The sequence below is a fragment of the Rhinopithecus bieti genome, unplaced genomic scaffold (assembly GCF_001698545.2).
Source record: "Rhinopithecus bieti isolate Rb0 unplaced genomic scaffold, ASM169854v2 scaffold_2917, whole genome shotgun sequence".
In the NCBI taxonomy this organism is placed as follows: Eukaryota; Metazoa; Chordata; class Mammalia; order Primates; family Cercopithecidae; genus Rhinopithecus; species Rhinopithecus bieti.
Genome location: NW_016804148.1, coordinates 1,558,384 through 1,574,868, shown reverse-complemented (window position 1 = coordinate 1,574,868; position 16,485 = coordinate 1,558,384). Strand labels below are relative to the sequence as shown.

Genomic DNA, 16,485 nt, shown 5'->3' with positions numbered 1-16,485 from the left:
TTTTTCCATTTTAAATATCTGAGTTTCTGGTGAAGGCAAAGAAAAAAAGTTCAGGAGATTGAGATCAATGTCAACTTAAGATACCTCCCTACCACCACCTACTATTGTGAAATAGCAGCTTTCTTTGGTAATAATTTATCATTATAAATCAGTAAACCTTATGAAAACCAAGTTGTGAAAACTTGATTAAAAAAATGCTATCAATTTACATTTTAGTTGCTACTTCTGCAGCCTACACACCCGTAAGCCATGGATTTTCAAAGGTGTTTTAACTTTTATTTTTTCCTCTACTTTCATTAGAGAGGAGGATAGCCCTAGCTTTCCAAAATAGGAAATTCTAATACTTCTTTCATGGTGATTGGAGTTAATAATATTTGTGCTATCCATTTCACTTCTATTTCCCAACCCACGAATCTAAACATTGGTTTTAGGAGAGTGTGTCTTATCTTCAGTTTAGTCACAATTCAGTTTTCACTTTTAAAATTAAGTTATAATGGAATGTGCAGGTTATATTTATTCAACATTGTTTTTAATTCACAGTTACACAGATGATTGTTTTCTGGAAACTCCAAAGCAATCTTTATGGTATCATACTGGATAAAAATCTGCACTGGTGCTTCCTAGACGTCCATGCACACAATATTATATCATAATTTCATGGGTGTTGGGGCATTGAACAGAAATGCTACACAACGAAATGGCAGGGATCTATAATGTTGGCATTCAAGTGTGGGAGAAAAGTTGAATCAAGAGTCACAACTTCAAACAAGAGGCAGAGGCTACAGAAATTCTGTATTCGGTAAGTGTTGTCAGGGGTAGGAGGTGAGCAGAATCTGAGATGTTTCACACTTAACATTCCCTTGGGCTGGAGACTGGGGAATGACTAAGCAGGCATTGGAAAAGACCCAGGAAATGTTAAATTTGTACGGCGTGAACCTTTTCAAGCTATTGAAAAGAAATGTGCAGTTTCAAAAACTTAAATAACAGAAAAAAATCCAACTGTTCCTAAACATCTTTGATGTGTTTTGAAGCCTACAGCTAAAAAGTAGCCTTTGTTATGGAAATAACTAGGTTTCTAGACACACAACACATGGCAGAACAGTGAGAAACAATGCAAGTATCTGAAAGAAAACCTGTCAGTATTAGCCACGAAAATGCATCTAATTTACAGATTCAGAGACAGATTGTTGTTTAATAATTACTGAGCCTTTTTATCATTCAAAACCATATTAAATATTTTTCCATGTTTATTCATTAGAAAATAATTAAAACACTAAAATTAGGGCTCTTTCTACTCTCATTGGACAGAAGCAGAACTCCATTTACTTCACTACTTTTCATTTGTCTGTGTACCCATTCTTCATTTGACCAAGTTTTCTGGAAGACTCTTTGATCAGAAGGTGTGAAACTCTTTCACCTAGAAGCTGATCCTGTAATTCTATTTCAACTGCTTTGTGGCAGCTGAATAACGTAAGGGATGAGACTGAATAAGAGAGCAAAGATTTTTGATTTCACAGAAATCTCCAGTTTTCAGAATAAAGGCCTAGAAACATAAAGGAAAAGAATGATTTCTGTGTACATATATCACATGTGCATACAAAAACCAAACTTCGTAAATTGTGTGCTCTTTTATAGTCAAAGCTGTATACTTTTCTAGAAATTGATTGCTTCGTGGAGTCAATAGCCCTTTGGAATAACTTTTTATCTATGAATTAAGAATTGTTAAGGAATACACAGCTGTTTCATATAGACTTACATAATTGGAAAAATAAGAAAAATTTCTGAGATGTAATTCTAAAATATTAATAAAATAGCAATAGTAATTCTTATTAAAAATTCAATGTCATTTCATTGCACTCATGTCAAACAGTGAATTGCTTTCCCTAAAGCCAAATTCTTACCACAGAAATAGTTAAGTTTTAATTGAGGCAAGTTTCCCTACTTCTCTTTCAAGTCTGTCTCTGAAGTACAGATAATAGAGAAGGAGAATTCATCCACCCAGCAGTATCTGAAGTAGTAGAATTTCTTACTCCACAGCTAAGCACATGAGTCCAGAACACATTTTTCTTGGATACCTGTATTGTGAAGTGTGATATTGCAGGTTCAGCTGGAAGGTTTCATTTGGCGTTGCTAGAGATTGGACTTAAAGATGTTCTGTTAGCCTTGAACTAATATCTACTCTATGATGTAATCATAGAGACTTTTATTATTCTCCTCAACAGTGTTAACAAATTAGAAGCTCAGTGTATATTTTTCTTCACCATTTGAATATGTTTTCTTCTGAGGTGGAAAAGTGAAGAACAACATATCAATATAAACTATTTCTAAAAATAAATCAATTAAATATATGTTCTGCTTTGATATACATCCGTTGTTCATCCCATGATAGGTTTTTGAATATCTTGGGTCATTTTTATATAATTTGTCATGGTTTCCAACAAGTTTAGATTATAGTAGCCCTTGTATGGGAAGAATGGTACTGTTAATTTGCAGGGATAAATGATGCTTCACGTAGTGATTTATTACTGTATCTGAGAATAATCTCTAGAGACTAACTGATTATATTAGAAGCAGTATAGATTTCCCTCTTTTGGCATAAAAGGAAATGATCCATATCTTACAAAAATGTTCTTAGCCTCATCTGTATCAAATTCATACGAAGTATGCATTCCTTAATTACAACAACCTGAGAGGAAAACCGGATCAACAGCTAAAGCAGAAGAAAAAAAAAAAAAAAAAAAAAAGCTTCTAGGACACCTCCAATTAGGCCAGTGAACCAGTGCTTTCTACTTTGAACAGATGTTACATACCTTTTCCAAGTACTGAACAGGTTTTTGTACCCACTTGGTCTATTTATATTGTACTTGGCTTGCCTTCAAACTTCTATTAAACGATAGTTTTTGAACCAAAAGGGACATTTGATTATGACAGCACCATGAGCCATATTCGTATGCACATTACTTTGTTCATTAAAAAATAGGCTCCTTGTTAATGTAGGAAACTGATATTTCAACCTGGAGATAGTAAGTGATTTCTTGTCTAAGTTTTCTATTCAATAATGCTGAATTATCTACAGATAGAATGTTTTCTGAGGATTAGTCATGCCAAATCCTACTTTTATATCACTAATATGGTTTCACTTACTGTGGGACATGAAGCTCACTTTTGGCATGAAGGCACCAAATTTTTAACCCTGACTAGGTATTGGTAAAAAAGAGATCTTCGCGGCTGGTCATAGTTCCACTTCCTGTTCGACTCTGGTGTCTTTGCTGAGGGTGACACTGAGCTGCAAGCTGCATCTGGGGTGCCTTTAGGATTCAGCACCATGGCGGAAGAAGACATTGAGACCAAAATCAAGAACTACAAGACTGCCCCTTTTGACAGCCACTTCCCCAACCAGAACCAAACCAGGAACTGCTGGCAGACCTACCTGGACTTCCACTGCTGTTAGAAGGCAATGACCGCTAAAGGCAGCAATGTCTCTGTGTGCGAATGGTACCAGCATGTGTACTAGTCTCTCTGCCCCACATCCTGGGTCACAGACTGGGAGGAGCAACGGGCTGGAGGCACATTTCCCAGGAAGATCTGAACTGGCTGTACCTCCCTCTCCTCTGTCCTCTGTCCTTCTCCCAGGATGGTGAAGGGAGACCTAGTACCCAGTGATCCCCACCCTGGGATCCTAAATCATGACTTACCTGCTAATAAAAACTCATTGGAAAAAAAAAGAGAGAGAGATCTTCATTATTTACCTACCCAAACAAGAAAGCAACAAAAATGCTAGTCACAAAATTTATCTACACACCTGCCCAGGAATTTTCAAGCTAGTGGAACCATATCATTTACAGAGGTACACTTATTCAGGATTTTACTTATATTTGCTCTCCTGAAGATTGATGCATGTGGTAAAAGTGTTATCAAAAATATAGAAGCCTGGGCAACATAGCGAGACTTCATCTCTGCAAATAATTTAAAAAATTAGCTAGGCATGGTGGCATGTCCCTGTGGTCCCAGATACTCTGGAGGCTGAGGTGAGAGGATTGCTTGAGCTGGGCAATCAAGGCTGCACAATGAACTATGATCATGCCACTGCACTCCAGCCTGGTCAACAGACTAAGACCCCATCTCAAAAAAGAAAGAGTCAGTGTGTTTCTTCAGTCAACAGAGTCAATGTAACCTTATTAGTTTCTTCTAATAAGGCTGGAGACTCAGTTTATCAGGCTACAGGTAGTCTGTTGGGTGCTATCCTCTGGTTTTCTCTGCTGTGACTCCACTGTAGCATCACTAATCTATCACTTGACTATATTGTTATACAGGGCCAACTCTAGGTGCCAGCTTACATGGCTGTAAAAGTGAGAAAAAAAAAGTGAGAAAATCACACTTCAAAGATATGCATTTCCAAATATCTCCTCTTCCTTTCATCGGCCTGATTAGGGTTTCGAAAATAAAATTTGGGGTTATAAATCTAACTGGAACCTGTACAGAAGTACTTCTCACATCACTGACCAAGCAACTTAGGGTACTTACTACTGGCATCTCACATCCTGCAGAAAAAAGTGATAGAGCTTCTCTCCCATGCAGGAGAGAACATGGCAGCATTTTCTCATGGGAATGGGAAACCAAGGGTCAGGAGAACTCTCTAGGATTTGGAATCATTGGGACATGACATTCTTGGGGAGAAAAAAAAAAGTTAGGTGGAGACAGCAAGGGAAAAGTAAGTCAAACTTCAACTTCACAGTTTTTCAGTTTCCACCAAGCAGATTTAAAGAGAAATTGGTTAATATAACAGGAATATAGGAAGAAAACATTAACAGAAACTGTAGTATTCTAGCCTTTTTACTCTAAGTGTTCCTAAATGAACCACTTTGTTAGTGAAAAATCTAAAGGAAGGGTCTTCGTTGGGTGCAGTGGCTCATGCCTATAATCCTAACACTTACGGAAGCTGAGACACGAGGATTTCTTGAACCCAGGAGTTGAAGATCAGCCTGGGTAACACGATAAAACCCTGTCTCTACAAAAAAATACAAAAAAATTAGCTGGGCGTGCTGGTGCACACCTGCAGTCCCAGGTACTTGGGAGGCTGAGGTGAGAGAATCACATGAGTCTGGGAAATTGAGGCTGCAGTGAACCATGATCACACCACTGCACTGCAACCTGCGTGATGGGAGTGAGACCCTGTCTCAAAGATAAATAGGTAAATGCATACATAGATATACATGCATACATAAAAGAAGGGTCTTTTTACTTCCTGGTTTTACCAAAAAGAGAATGTACCGTTAGTGTCAACTCTTCTGTGAATGTACATTCGCTGCTCTAGATTATTTTAGTATTGCTCTTGAAATGTACCCCAAATATTTACATGTATTTGTCAGCATTTCACATCATACGTCACAGATAAGAGCAATGCTGTAATCTCAGTTTCATCTACCTTGTCTGCCAATAGGCTTTTAAGAAACTGAAGTCATAGCATCTCTTGATATGAGACACACTAGCCTATTTTTCCCAAAGGGACTCCACCTTCAGAGTACACAGAAATAAACAGAAGATGTGTTAAAAGTAGATTCTTATAGGTTAACGAAGCCAAAAAATTTAACCTGTAGTTCAGAAATATAAATTTTAAAAAGTTCCCTAGTGTTTATAACATTTGAAACCCCTACATTGAAAAAAGACTATAGTCTATAAATAATCTTTGATGTGTTTCCAAATTGTCTGAATAAAAGAATATTAACTGAATTTTCTAAATGCTATCTAATCTTGAGTAACTATTAGTGAAAACTCCCTCTAGAATCGTAGCTTATAGAGAGATGACGTAGTAAATCTGATGTTTATAATTCGTGTAACTACTGCTGGTTAACCTGAACGAATATTATAACAAGAGAAAAAAACTATTTGTAAAATAATTAAAACAATGCTTGCATTTTGTCTCCAAGTATAATCATTTGTTAACTGTCTTAGTTAAGTAAATATATGACACAAATTGTTTTGTAGAATTTTAGGTAAAATGAAATAGTCTAAATTAATCCCTAATAAACTATATATCTAGCATAGTGCCTAACGTTAATATTTTTTGAATCAGTTAATAACAATTAATTTGCTTGTAACTATTTCCCATTTATAGATACTTGAGTAATTTCAATATTTATGTTTGTAAAATAGTAAAGACAACAACAGAAAATAAACTAAAACTCATTTGTCTATATGAAAGCTAACAAAACATTTCATGAAAATCTGTTTATTTTATGGCTCAAACTAAAATTTTTGAGAGCAGCCAGGTCTTTCTATAAATTTAAAATTATACTTATTAAAAAACAGAAATATTCTTATTTTACCATGAGCTCAAATTACTGTATTAAGAGAGGGACTCATTTAAAATCAAACAAGGGGCTGACATTAGCAATGTAATAAACGAAACATTATAAGTCATGGATGATCTAAAGATTTTTTCCTACTGCACATATGCAATTTCCACCTTTATCTCTCAAGAACATAGTTATCATTCATAAGTCTTTTAAATAATTTAATACAGCATAAACAGAGGCAATCTTGCTAAGATGCAGATTCTAATTCATAGGTCTGTGAATGAGCCTGAGATTCTGAATTTCTAGCAAACACACAGGAGACACTGATGTGGCTGCTCTGCAGATCACATTTTGAGCACAAGGATTTAATACACCTGGAAAAGGTATTGAATATGGATGCCAGCAATTTAGATACACATTCCAGATCCCTGGCGATCCAATTGTGTTATCAGATGCAATTTATTCATCTATTCTGGACATTTGTGTTGCTATGTATAAAATAAGGGAATTGGGGCATGTCGCCAAGGTTTCTTGAAGTTCTAAACTTAGATGTGTATACCATTCTATTTCATTCTCTAAACATCCCATTGATTTATTGTGTCTTGTTTCTCTACTCATTTTAATAGTAACATACACCAAGGAAATAGATTGATGAATTTATGCCAAGAACTCTGGAAGGACTTTCTCTCTATAAAGTCCTTTGCCCATTTCTTCAAGAGCCATGCAGAGCCTCTGCTGTCTAGACAAGACACCTCAGCCTCCAGCTGCTTCCAACCTGGCTCCAAATGGCTTCAGTCTCAGAGAGGTGCTTGGCGGGCCTACCGGCCTCCAGCTTCTCTGTTCAGCTGTTCACAGTTGATAACAAACAGAGTCAATAATATTTTATTTTTTTACAACCCTTGGTTTCCATCAAGCACAATTCACTTTTTGGCTGTTGACTATGAATAAAAAGATGCGTACCAGGTTATATATTGTAACTTCATTTGCCAGACTTCAAAATTGTTGTAGTAACCTTGACAAACCAGTAGTGACTTGAAAGACTAGGACATGTATGCCATCAAAGGTACTCCATTAGTATGTGTGTATACTATTTATGCTATTGGAATGCAGTTATAGTTTGCACACCTATACCTATATTTTTCAAAAATACTATTTAAAGTCACCCTCACAAAAAATATCTTTAACTCTAGGGAAGCAGCCCCCACTGAATATTTCTATGTTGTCTTATTCTCCAACAAACTTATTAAATGAAAAACATCACTCTATATTATTATAAACAGTTCTATCAGTTATCGCTTTCTGTTAAATAATGATAAAGCTGATAACTTTTAGTATACCAATGTAATTAGACTTTTCTGAAATCAAGCTTTTTTTGAAAACAAATTTCATTAACTCACAACATACAAATGTGAAATAAGGATTTTAGTTTTATGAACTGTGTGTTTTTTCAGCTTCATTCTTAATAATTATTCTTATAATGCAGTGAACAAGTGACAGCTGAAACACATTGAACAGAGTTCAAAAGTAACCAGGAATGGATAAAGCACAATTTTCATCCTCTTTACTATCATGTTATAACATGTAGTTGATATTCAAATTTGAGTAACCACACAGTATCAGAATATCTTTGGCGATTGTTTTTATATAAAGCAGTGATAGATATAGTCCTTGGTCTTAATACTAATCTACAATTGAACTTTCAATCATTAACAGTTGGAAATTTAAAATTAACTTAAAAATCAGCATTAGAACACTAGTAAACAGGAAAGTGATTGCTACATGTTAAATCTATAACTTCACATATCAATACAAATTTTCAACTAATCCAGAGTAGAATTGTCAACAGGAATGTCCTGGAATACTTTTCTATGGGTCTGCAATCAGGGTGCTCAGTAAAATTCTGCTGGACTAGACCCATATTATGAGTGAAAGCTGGGCTGGTTGCAGTGGTTCATGCCTATAATCCAAGCACTTCAGGAGGTTGAAGCAAGAGGATTGCTTGAGGCCTGGAGTTCAAGGCTTCAGTGAGCCATGATTGCACCACTGCACTCCAGCTTGGGCAACAGAATGAGGTCCTGTCTCTCAAAATAATACTACTAATAAAATAAAAGTGTAAGGCACTGTTAAATGGCAAAGTGTACTTGAATAGCCACCTGCGGGCAGAACTGGAGAAATTCTTTATGAATATACTAGGAATTCAAACCAAATGGCATTACTAAGCCATTCTGGGGAGAAACAGAGAAGCTACCAGGTTACTCTGATGTGCATTTCTCAAGAGATTCCCACTAAAGACATAAGCAAGAACATCAACATCCAATTTGGATGATTTTTATTTCCTTCTCTTACCTAATTGCTGTAACTAGGACTTTCAGTTGTATGCTGAATAAAAGTGGTGAAAGTGTATATAATTGTCCTGTTCCTGATCTGTCTGTTTGCTTGTTTGTTTTGAGACAGTCTCGCTCTGTCGCCCAGGCCCGAGTGCAGTGGCACAATCTCAGCTCACTGCAACCTTTGCCTCCTGGGTTCAAACAATTCTCCGTCTCAGCCTCCCAAGTAGCAGGGACTATAGGAGCCCGCTACCACGCCTGGTTATTTTTTATTTTCTAGTAGAGACTAGTAGTCACTATGTTGACCATGCTGGTCTTGAAATCCTGACCTCAGGTGATCCTCCCATCTCGGCCTCCCAAGGTGCTGGGATTATAGGTGTGAGCCACCGCGCCTGGCCCTGTTCCTGGTCTTAAAGAAAAAGCTGCTAGCTTTTCCCCATTCAGTATAATGTCAGCTGTAGGTTTGCCATATGTGGTTTTTATTGTGTTAAATTAAATACTTCCTATGTCTAGTTTGTTGAGACTCTTTCTTGTAGATGAGTCCTAGGGTGTTTGTTGAGTGTGGTGCATAGGCTGTGGTTCTGGGTGGATTCAGTAGCATGGTCTTCATGCAGTTTCTTCAGCTGTAATTTTCATCAGTGCAGTCTGCGATTACCCAAGTGGCCTAGGTTACAGGAGTTTGTGAAGATGTTGGCGTGGTTTTGATGGAGACGAAGGTGCCACGCTGATTGTTGGGCTGGGCATGTATTTGTGTTGAGGACCCTCAGGCTGTCCCATGTGGTCTCCTGGGAAGTGGAGTCTACCAGTCAACTGGCTGTAGGGTTGGGTGCAGGTATGTGGTGGTATATCCAGGAGGCTGGCCACTGCCACACTGGCTGTTAGGCATGTTCAGGGCAGGTGCAGTGGAACTAGCAGGGGGCCACTTCTGAACCAGCTTTCAGGCCAAGTGCAGGTGCATTCAGTGGGGCTGGCAGCTCAGTGACAGACTTTCTGGGGACATGGGACAGACAATGACCGGACTGTTGGGCCAGGTGTGAATGCAAGTGCAGTGGGACCAGACATCTCTGTCTCACCTTTCCCAGGGAGTTGGGGCTGCTGCTGGATTTGCTCTTGGCCTGAGTGTTGGCTTGCACAGACGCCATGGGACTGGGTGGCTGCTGCAGTCTCTCCAGGAAGGCAGGGCCCCTTTCAGGCCAGGGGTGGGTGCCTGTGAATGCCTCTAGCAGGGTAGCCAGGGAGTGGGGTTGGACAGTTGTGCAGCACTCTCTGCAGTGAGGTGGGACCTGACCAGATTGGCTACCAGGCCAGGAGCAAGCAGGTGAAAATACAGTGGGCTGGCTAGCTGCTTGAGGCCACACCGTTGTGCAGGTCCATATGGGTACTCTCCAGTGCACTTCCTCAGTCACTCCAGGTAAAATACAGTGGTGTGTTTGTTGCTTTGGGTTTTTGTGTTGATGGCAGGATGGGGGTCTGGGGTGTGTCAGGCAACTCTAGTTGGCCCCTGTGCTCACATCACCAAGATATTCTTGAGGGAATCTTAATGTTTAAATTATTGTAAGACATTTATGTATAAAATAAAATAGAGACTCATGCCTGAAATCCCAGCACTTTGGGAGGCTGAGGCAGTAAGATCACCTGAGGGCAGGAATTCAAGACCAGACTGAGCGATATAGAGATATCCCATCTCTACAAAAAATAATGCAAAAAATCAGCTGGGCATGGTGTTGTGGGCCTCTAGTTCCAGCTACTTGGGAGGCTAAGATGGGAGGATGGCTTGAACCTGGGAGGTGGGGGCTGCAGTGAGTCCTGATTGTACCACTACACTCCAGCCTGGGTGACAGAGCAGAGTCTTTATCTCAAAAATAATAGTAATAACAATAAAATGAAGTGGCAAATGATATTTTGTGATAGTAAATTTTTCATAAAAATATGTGATTATAAAAGGTAAAGTATATTAATGATGCATTTTATTGGTAGTATAATTTTTCATATTACAGCCATGTGTCACTTAATGGGAATACATTCTGAGAAATGTGTCATTAGGTGATTTCATTTTTCTGTGACATCACAGTGTGTGCTTACAATAACCCAGATGGTATAGGCTCTATGGTGTAGCCTATTGCTCCTAGACTACAAGCGTGTAGCACGTTATTGTAATGAATACTGTAGGCAACCGGAGCACAGTGCTATTTGTCTATCTAAACCTATCTAAACATAGAAAGAGGAAAGCAAAATACGGTATTATAATCTCATGGGCCCACTGTTGTATATGTGGTCTGTCATAGACCAAAATGTTGTCATAAGGTGCATGACTTCCTTTGTACGATTTAAATATGAAAGAGAAAGTTAGCAGGATATCGGAAAGCTAGTTGTCATACATAAGCAATGAACATGATTCATTTATTTTTGATAGCCTTCCAGTCTTAACATTTTCTAGCTGTTTCTTAATTTTATTTCCTAAGCTGAAAACCAGGGATCATGGTTAAAACCCCTCTTTCTGTGTTCTAGCCTCCAGGCACTGGAGTCACAGCACAGTGGTTCCACTGCATCCAAGGGGCTCCAATGTTAATGTTGAGTGATGAGAAGAAAAATTTTAAACTCCGTGTCCTCAAACTCTCCATCATTTAAGAAGAAGTAATAATAATCGTGACTATATTGTTGTCATGAGGATTCCATGAGTTAATAAATAAAATTATTTTCACTACCTATTTTGCACTAAACACTTCTTACATATTATTTTATAGATATCACCTATGCTTTTATTCTCCAATAACAATTTAAAGATATAATTTGAAAAAACATAGTTAAAATAATTTTACGGCACTTAAGAGTAGACTCTTCATCTTTCAGTTTTTCAACAAATATTTATTGAGTGGCTACTGAGTCACTTTTTAATACTGGGAATATGATCATGAACTAAAAGCACTCAGCGAGTGGTAATTTTTCTGAAATAAAGAAGTATATGTAAAGAATAGATAGGTAATGATGAGTGAGGTCCAAAGTTAATGCAAGGAACTAAAGAAAGGTAAACAAAGAACTTTGTGTGACAGTGGCATTTGAGTGGAGATCTGAATGACATGAGAGAGACAACTATGCAAAGATCAGCTGCAGGTTTAGTGTAGTGGAATGCACAAGCAAAGGATCAGCTGGAGATTCTGGGTGGTATTCCAAGCAAAGGGAATCACAAATTTTAATGTCCTTGACACAGGAATGTGATTTTCACATTCCCCACCAAGAAGACCCATGTGGCTGGAGCAGAACAAGAGAAAGGACAGAACAGAGAGTGGTAGGAAATGAGGACAAAGGGGTGCCAAGGCTAGATCCTGCACAGCCTAGTGACATAGTGTAGGAACTTTGGTGGCATGTGTATAGGGTGGGAGAGAACAGAGAAATCATAGAAGACACCACGATAGTTACTCTAATTATAATACAATCAAGGTATACCAGATAATAGTAAAATGATATTGAAAAACACAAAGTCTATAGTATTTTCAATCATAGACTCAGTTCTGTAACGGGAGGGAAATTCTAAATTCAAAATAATTCCAACATCAATCTACAGAATATTATTATTAAAATATAGCAAGCTGATTCTTCTTCTAAAACATAAAAGAAAAGTAAAACACCAACAACACCCAAGAGAATTTCAAATCATTGAGATACATTGAAGAAGATATCTTATCCATTAGAACACCTTATTATAAACTCATATTTCTTAAAATAACATGGAATTTTCTTAATGGAATAGAGTAAAAATACTAGACACTTTTCCTACTTCCGTGGAAATGTCAGCACTGTTTCATGAATTGTGCTGAAGCAGGTAGCTGTTGTACAAAGAAAAAAATTACGACCCCTTAATGCTCAACAGAAAATAATTACGCATAGGTTAAAATAAACTAAACATTCTAAAAGAAATACGAGGACCATTTTAACAACATCAACAAAGGAGATCTTTAAGAGGGGATTAAAATAGCAAAATGGGCCGGGCGTGGTGGCTCAAGCTCAAGCCTGTAATCCCAGCACTTTGGGAGGCCGAGGCGGGCAGATCACGAGGTCAGGAAATGGAGACCATCCCGGCTAACACGGTGAAACCCTGTCTCTACTAAAATACAAAAAATTATCTGGGCGTGGTGGTGGGCGCCTGTACTCCCAGCCACTTGGGAGGCTGAGGCAGGAGAATGGCGTGAACCCGGGAGGCGGAGCTTGCAGTGAGCCAAGCTGGTGCCACTGCACTCCAGCCTGGGCCACAGAGCGAGACTCTGTCACACACACACACAAAATCTATCTATCTATCTATCTATCTATCTATCTATCTATCTATCTATCTATCTGAATGTCATAAACAAAAGTTAAACATATGAAAAAGTAGAAGCTATGTGTAAAAGCTAAAACTAAGGAGAGTTAGTATCCAGAAAATAAAATAACTTGCAAATCAGGAAGGAAAACATATATCTCAACGGAAATATAAGCAAATATACAGACATGAATTTCACAGAGTAAGAAACCAAAAGACAAGAAGTACTTTATTTTATTATTTGTATTTATTTATTTTTTTTTTGAGACGGAGTCTCGCTCTGTCGCCCGGGCTGGAGTGCAGTGGCCGGATCTCAGCTCACTGCAAGCTCCGCCTCCCGGGTTTACGCCATTCTCCTGCCTCAGCCTCCCCAGTAGCTGGGACTACAGGCGCCCGCCACCTCGCCCGGCTAGTTTTTTTTTGTATTTTTTAGTAGAGACGGGATTTCACCGTGTTAGCCAGGATGGTCTCGATCTCCTGACCTCGTGATCCGCCCGTCTCGGCCTCCCAAAGTGCTGGGATTACAGGCTTGAGCCACCGCGCCCGGCCACAAGAAGCACTTTAAATAATGTTTGGAGTAATGTGTCGCAAAGTAAATACAAATTATGAAAATAGTTATCTGATCTTTCATATCCATCAGATAGTAATGCTTTTATTATGTTTTTTAATAACAAATGTTTGTGAAGAGACGGGAGATGGGAACTGATTTGTGTCCATGGAAGCCAGGGAATGTGTTCTGGATTCCTAGCAACGTTGAAGGTGTATATACTCCATAATCTAAAAATTCCATAAGTAGCAGTTGGAATTCTAATACATTAATACATAAAGAGACATGTACAAAGACACATTAGAAAAACAGTAGAAAAGACAAGCGCTGTACCTAATGAATAAATCAGTGTGGAGAGCACATACAATAGGCTTCTGAATTGGAATCTGCATGAAACAACACGGAATGTAAAAGAAATTTACATATACGTTCAGTGAAAAATTGCGTTGCCAAATAACAAGTACGTCGTCACACTATTTGTCATTTGAAAACTGAAACTGCAATATAGATAACTGATGAAATAAATACATGTTTGATAAAAGTATATAAAAATAAGTAGGTATGATTTGCAGCAATTTAAGTGTATAAGTTAAAACTTAAGTCTAGGGAGTGAGGAATTGAGGAGGGATGAGAAGGTTGAGATAAATGTAATGTTTTATGTCTTTCAATAACGGAATGATGTGAAGTAAATAAGGCATAGGGTTAAAATCTATTTAATCTTAGTTATGTGCACATATGTGTCAGTGATAATATCTTTGTAAAATTTCAGATACCTCATAATTAAAATTTGAAAATTTAAATAATGAATTTAAGGAAGTATCTTTGGCCACATAAATGCTGGAAGTGTGTTTTATCAAAGTTATGTAAGAAATACTTTTATATTTCTGTTCATCTAATTATTTATTATGATCACATCTCTATAAGAAATATTTCTTTTCAGTAAAAGTAGCTCAGAATTTTCCCCTAGTTACTTATTATCATCAATATGAAGAAAAACAAAACGCTTCTTTCATATTAATTTTTAAAATAGGTGTTTTCTGTGTTGGCAACTGAAGTTTCAAATTAAAGATTGCTAGAAAATTGATTTTTCCCTTATCATAATCCCAGAAAACAATTCTACCATGAAGATGTAGTCACTTAAAATAGTATAAATGAAATATATAAAATAAAAGTTATTCAAAGTCTAAGTAAGGTCGCCTCTTTAATTCATTCTGTATACAAGACAGAAATCTGAGCAGGATGTCTTAGACACCTAGTTTTTCCCCAAACTCTAAGTCTAATGAATAACCGATCTGCTCTTATGGTTCCCCAAGGTTTTTCCACTCTCTTCTCCTTCCTAGTTTCTACTTCCCTTGTCTTAATTCAGGCCATTATCTTTGACTGGATCACTGAATTATCTTCCTAACTACTGTTACTGCCTCTAGGTTTTACAAAGGAATCCCTTTTAATATTTTAATCAGAATTTCTATCTAAAAAACACATCTCAGGCACTGCCACATCCTTAGGCAAAATCCTTCTAGGCATTTGAGTTCTTGAACATCCTCTCTGGCTCTCCAGTACCTGATTCCTGGCTTCTGCCTGAGCCCCTGCTCACCTTTACCAGGAGCTCTATGCACATGCTCCTGTTTGTGCATGAATACATTTGCTCCAGCTTTCTTCTCTGCCTTGTTTTTCTTTTGCTTAGCTAAATCTTAGTTGTCTTGCTGCATTTCATTCACATATCTTTGATGTCTTCTAGGAAACCATCCCTAACCCACTAGGCTGGGATAAGTGCCCAGGGAGCTTTCCAACTTCTAAGATACAGTGTGTGCTGGAGAGACTACAGGTGGAGCTCGTTATTTCCACCTCCTGGTGTTCATTCTTTGTGTAATCGTCTCCTCCCAAGTATGGGTGCAACCTGACTTGTTGTTACAAGCCACCTAATTTGTTATAGTTGCTACAAAAGCCACAGGAAATTTATACAATGTCGCCATCCAATAAACCAGAGTCTGTAGAGATGGGTGCCACTCTGTCTTCTAGTCATGTTCTGATGAACAAGGAGAATTGGACCTTTTGAGATCCAAATCTCACTTCAAGCCAACAGAATACCTTCCATGTGACAGGAATGTGCTGTGCCTTGGTGGCTCAAAGATGAATAGCACCTGATCGTGGTTTTCCAGAACTCAGAGTCAAAAAGAAAAGGGCAGATACAGATAATTATATTACAATGTGCTCTGTGGCCCAAAAGTCTTTACATGATCTTATCCCTTTTATATAAATATTCTAAGTAGTCCATCATTCCACCCAGGTCTCATTGGTCTTCCTTGAATGTGTCAAGCACTCTCTCACCACCAAGTTTTCGCATTTTCCCTCTAACTAGCTCCCTTACCTCATAACGTTTTTGCACAAATGTCACTTTTTTAGCAAATCTCTCATGCTCCATCCTATGTGAAATTGCACTTACTCCTCTCTGGTCCTTCAGAAATCTTTATGTTCCTTTCCTGATTTATTTATTTATTTTTATAGTAGTCATCACCATTGGACAGACTCTGTGTGTGTGTGGTTGGGGGGGGGTGTATATTTTTTTTAACCAATTTATGTGTTTAGCTTTTTCATTCCCGGAGGCCAGAGCAGGGACCATTTTGCCTATTTTTTTCTACTGCTACGTCCAGAGCATCTACAATCATTTCTGGCTCAGAGATATTCAGTAAGTAAGAGTTATTTTCAACCAATAATTTTGTTGTATTTACTTTAGAAAAAAATCCTAGTTAAATAACCTTCTTCAAGTATCTTATAGTAATATCCTGTTTCTGTGATTGGATAAACTAGATAAGCATTCATTAAAGTAAATTTGAAAAAGCTAACTCTTAAGTTATTGTTATTTTGAAAATTTTATAAAACAAGAGTAAGAACAACTTAAAAAAACCACGCATGCACAAAGCAAAGAAGACCTAATACTGTCCTGGTAGCTAAAAGAAGAAGAGTTGCAAATGGCTACTGAGATATAATTCCAGTAAGCCTTTAAAAAAATGTTGGTCAACA

The 16,485-nt window shown here is 37.8% G+C and overlaps 1 protein-coding gene and 1 pseudogene across 2 annotated transcripts in view; one reads left to right on the top strand and one right to left on the bottom strand.

Moving 5' to 3' along the window:
* LOC108526186 (polypeptide N-acetylgalactosaminyltransferase-like 6) overlaps positions 1–16,485 on the bottom strand; it is a 555,870-nt gene that overhangs the window by 430,165 nt on the left and 109,220 nt on the right. The gene's annotated exons all lie outside the window — the stretch shown is intronic.
* On the top strand, positions 3,259–3,714 carry LOC108526190 (cytochrome c oxidase subunit 6B1 pseudogene; annotated as a pseudogene). The gene has a single exon (XR_001884458.1). The product of XR_001884458.1 is annotated as a cytochrome c oxidase subunit 6B1 pseudogene (transcript).